At 35.3% G+C, this 4,920-nt stretch overlaps 1 pseudogene; it reads right to left on the reverse strand.

The window, feature by feature from the left end:
• Positions 1–1,117: 1,117 nt before the first annotated feature.
• On the reverse strand, positions 1,118–1,215 carry LOC115897141 (annotated as a pseudogene).
• Between the last annotated feature and the right edge of the window lie 3,705 nt (positions 1,216–4,920).

Genomic DNA, 4,920 nt, shown 5'->3' on the forward strand with positions numbered 1-4,920 from the left:
ATATCTTCTACTTGTAACAGTAAGAGTGAGCAAATTTTGCATACAACAAATCTATACTTTTACTTCCCCCACACACAATTTTCATTTTTAATGTCTGAATTTACATCATTTTATAGTATGTATTCCTCAACAATTTATTTCAACAGTAGTTATTAATTTTTTTGTCCTTTACCCCTGTACTAAGAATAAAATTACTTTATATAACAACATTATAGTCCTAGAGCACTTTGATTATTGCTCTGTATTACTTAGACCATTGGGTTTGTGCATGTATAACTTTTATGTTATTTATTAGAAGCTTTTTGTTTCAGTTTAAAGAACTCCCTTTAGCAATTCCTGTAAGGCAGGCCTAATGCTGATAAACTCCCTTAACTTTTGTTTACCTGAGAATGTTTTTATTTTTTCTCATTTATTTTTTCTTTTTTAAATGTTTGTAGCAACTTTATTCACCAGAACCAAAAAACCTGGAAAAAATTCAGCCACCCTTCAGTGGGCAGATGGTTAAACAAACTGATACATCCGTAACATGGACTACCTCAGCAATACAAGAAATGAACTAGTGATACTTGCAGCAAACTGTATGAATCTTCAGGGAGTTATGCTGAGTGAAAAAAACCAGTCCCCAAAGATTGCACATTATATGATTCTTCTTATATAACGCTCTTAAAATGACATAATTATAAACATAAATAACAGGTTAGTAGTGGCCAGGGGTAGGGAATGGAAGAGAGGAGAGGAGTAGATGGAAAGATGGACAATACAGGGGATCTCTCTGGTGATGGAAATTTTCTGTATCTTTACTGTATAAATGTCAATATCATGGTTTTGCTATTGTGCACATCTTGTAAACATCTTATTTTGTAAGATGCTACCATTGTCTCCCTCATTTCCAAAATAATACTTTGCCAGATATCCTTGGTTGACAGGTTTGTTTCATTCAGTGTTTTGAATATTTCATCCCACTCTTCCCTGCCTTGCAAGGTCTCTAATGAGAAGTCAACTGATAGTGGTATTAAAATACTATTGTACGCAATGCATTTCTTATCTCTTACTACTCTCAAAATTGTCTTTTATTTTTGATAATTTGATTATTATTTGTCTTGAACTCTTTGGGTTGAAAAATATGGAAAGCTTCACAAATTTTCATGTCATCTTTGTGCAGGGACCATGTTAATATGCTATCAGTCCAATTTTAGTACAAATGCTCCTTGGCTTACAATGGAGTTACTTTCCAAGAAACCCACTGTAAGTAGAAAGGACTATGTTGAAATATGCAGCTGACTGAAAGCAATGGCTGGCGACTTTATTTAGCGATGGTGAAATAAGTATGGTTTCTACCAAATATTTATCACTTTTACACTATTGTAAAGTTGAAAAACCACAAGATAAACCACCATAAATTGAAGATTATCTGTGTATGTGCTGCTAAAGTGAGTGCTCTATTTTCTTTAACTAAAGAAATAAGTTATTGTAAATATTCTTCACACACACATCTTCTCACATCTCTGGTTATTTACTTCAAGTAAATTTCTTGAACTAGAATTATTGCCTCAAAGAGATTGCATATTTTAAGTATTTTTTGTCGTATTGCCAGTTGCACCCCTGAGATATTTCATGAGTCAATTCTTCAGCAGCATTTTCTACAAATATTGTTGTCTCTTCCTTTTCAGTATTTATGTCTCAATATCTCTGCTTAGCCTTCCTTCATCTCACTGAATTGACAGGAAAGCTCAGAAGATTGGTATTGGGAACATTTATACAAGCAAAAATCCATTTGTAATGAAAATTCTATGTTCTCAAATTATCTGTTGAAAACAAATAACACCTAGATAACAAACCTTGTTAAAAACCAAATTTATTTGCTCATCTACTTTCTGTTTTCTAAGGATCAGAACTTTGATGAATATATGGAGGGGTTGTTAAAGTTAGTATAAGACAATAAAAAATGTCTTCTATGTAACCAAAAGTATATATAGCAATACTAGACTAAAATTGTTTAGTTTTTGTTTTATAATTATGGATTCTCAGCAGCATGTAGTGATGCACACTTCCATTTTCTTCTCATAATAAGATTAATAAAAATCATCAGTATAGACATGGGAGCAGTTTTTTTTACATGTTTAATTTCCATGTTTCTTCTCCCAGTTTCCACTGACTGACTGTCTTCTGCATTCTTCCCATTTTTATTCCACAGTATTTTAGTCCTCTGTCAGTCGGCTCCAGATGTTTTCTTGCAACTGTAATTTGCATAAGAATTCTAGTCTTTGCCTGTGCCTTTGCTCAGCATTCATTTGAATTTGAGTTTTTATAACTGCCTTACCAAAAAGCTTTTACTTCTCTCTAAAATACCCTGTAAAATGCTTGCTCTTGATTACTTATACCCTGAGAACAGCTTTGTTCTCTGTGAGGTACCAAAGCTCTGTTTCTCTACTCTTACTACTCTGTGCTTTTGCTGCCTCTGGCCTTTTGTGTTTTGAACCACCTGTGGCTGCTATGAGACGGTCAAAGCTATAGAGTGGCTAAAATGATTGGTGAAGGGCCAACCTGAGAGGATATTGATCTGCTTCTCCATGAAATGGTAATCATAATGTTTCTTTATTTTCAGAATTTATTTTTATAACAATTTAAAATGTTAACAGAGATAAAATAGAATTGAATAAATAGTATAGTTTATTTAATATGCCTTTTCACTGTGTTTCATCACATTGGTGATACCAAAATATTCTTCTTCTGAGACAGATTTGGGATCTAAGGTCAGGCATGTTGTAATCTGAGGGAGAGAGGCTGACCAGTTAATGTCATAGACTTTTGAGTCTGTTGATTCATTTTCTATCCAGTAGAATGAGCAGTTAAGAATTCTAGCTGGCCCAGGTTCTATATCTGATGTCCTTCAGAGATACCCTGAAGGGAATATTGGGGAGGATTCTCATAACGAGGCTGTTCATAATGCATAGAAATCCAGTCTGGCTCTGCCAGCATCTTTTGTAGTCCTGACTTAAACAAACAAACAAACAAACAAAAAAACCGGAAAAAAACTTATTTTAGCTGAGTTTCCCATATTGGTTCGAGTCATTTATGTTCTGTTGTTTAGGTTCAGAGTTTCTTTTCTTTTCTTTTTTTTTTTGAGATGGAGTCTCGCGCTGTCACCCAGGCTGGAGTGCAGGGGCACAATCTCGGCTCACTGCAAGCTCCGCCTCCCATGTTCACGCCGCCATTCTCCTGCCTCAGCCTCCCAAGTAGCTGGGACTACAGGCGCCCATCACCAGGCCTGGCTAATTTTTTGTATTTTTAGTAGAGATGGGGTTTCACTGTGTTAGCCAGGATGGTCTCAATCTCCTGACCTCGTGATCCACCCGCCTCGGCCTCCCAAAGTGCTGGGATACAGGGAGTTTTCTTTTAAAAAATTATTGGTCTTTTTTTTTACGTCAACAATTCCTGTAGACTTCGATAAAATCTTTGTTGACTGTTTGGTTTTAGGAAGCTGTATTTGCAGTAAACCAAGCCAGATAACTTATTGCATCACGGTGCTTAATGGATGTGCTTGGCTGAACTGTCAGAACTTGGTTTATTATTTTTATCCACGTCTTATCCTGGAATCCTGACTCCATTTTTATCTGCTTAATGGCTTTAGTCTTAAGGCCCAGAAGAAAAACAATGACCAGCAAAGCACAATTCCTTAATCCGCTCGTGTGTATTAAGCCTGAATCATAAAATCCAGATTATGTTTTGAAGATATTTGCAAATGTGTTAAATTGGAGCTATGGTATGGCACACGATAGAAGGCCATTCTCTAGCTCATGAAGGAGCACATGGATAATGATTTCTTTCCATTATCTTAGTTTCACATATCCCATTATAAATATTAGTATTCAATAAGGACATCAGCCTAATTTGGAGATACATGATTCAAATAATTTAGATGTTACATTTTGGCAGGACACATAATTTATTGATTGGAAAGACAGTAGTCTTAAATTGCTATCCCTGCTTTCCTTTTGGTCTATGTAATTTCTTGCCTTAAGATACTCTGATACCTTTAAGTGGGTGATCACATCCTTTAAAGCTTCACTTTTTATGAAAATACAGACCAAATAGCCAAATATAACAATGATAGCTGAACCATTTTGTTATTGCCAAACCAAAATGCTGTTTTTCTATTCCTTGATAGAGGAATCATCATTGCCCCCCAACCCAGAACTCACTTTAATTTATCCAGCTTAATGGTTTTATTTGGAACTGTTAATTATAATGTCATTTCTCATACTAAGGAGGTTTCTTACCTCCTTATATCTATTTTACTGATTTATTTCTATGAACTAGAATTCTGTTTGGCCACAGTACAAGTTCCGATAGTACATATCTTCGTCCACAGGATCAGGGTCTCAATTCCAGGCAACAGAGCAGAGGATCTGATTGGTCTAGTTGGGTTTATTATGCATTCATATTCAGTCAGCTCTGTCCGTGAGATAGGGCCACGTAGGACAGAGAGAACTGTATAACCACAGGAACTCAAGAGGGCAGAATTTAGAATAGGAGATCGTGTTCTGCTAGACATCCAAATAATTATCTACCACATTTTCCACTGGATGGAAACATAAACACCATGGAACAGCATTAAATAACATCTCAGTTTAAAAAGCTCAGAGAGTTTCATCATTTTATCCAGATTGCCATGTAGGCTACACTTGATTTTGAGGCTAACTTTGGAATATTGAACTCAAAATAGTATTATTATTTCAATTTTATTTTCTAACGTCTGCATAATAATCACATGGGTTTAGCTTTGTCTCAAAATTTAAATTAATTTTTAAGCTCGTGTCTGAGTAGCTTTGTCTTTCCTAGTTTATTTCACTTCATCCTTTCTTGGCTAGATTTCATTGGCTAGTAGTTTTATGACCAAAGCTCATGGATGCTGTAATC

The sequence above is a fragment of the Rhinopithecus roxellana genome, chromosome 4 (genome assembly GCF_007565055.1).
Source record: "Rhinopithecus roxellana isolate Shanxi Qingling chromosome 4, ASM756505v1, whole genome shotgun sequence".
Lineage (NCBI taxonomy): Eukaryota > Metazoa > Chordata > Mammalia > Primates > Cercopithecidae > Rhinopithecus > Rhinopithecus roxellana.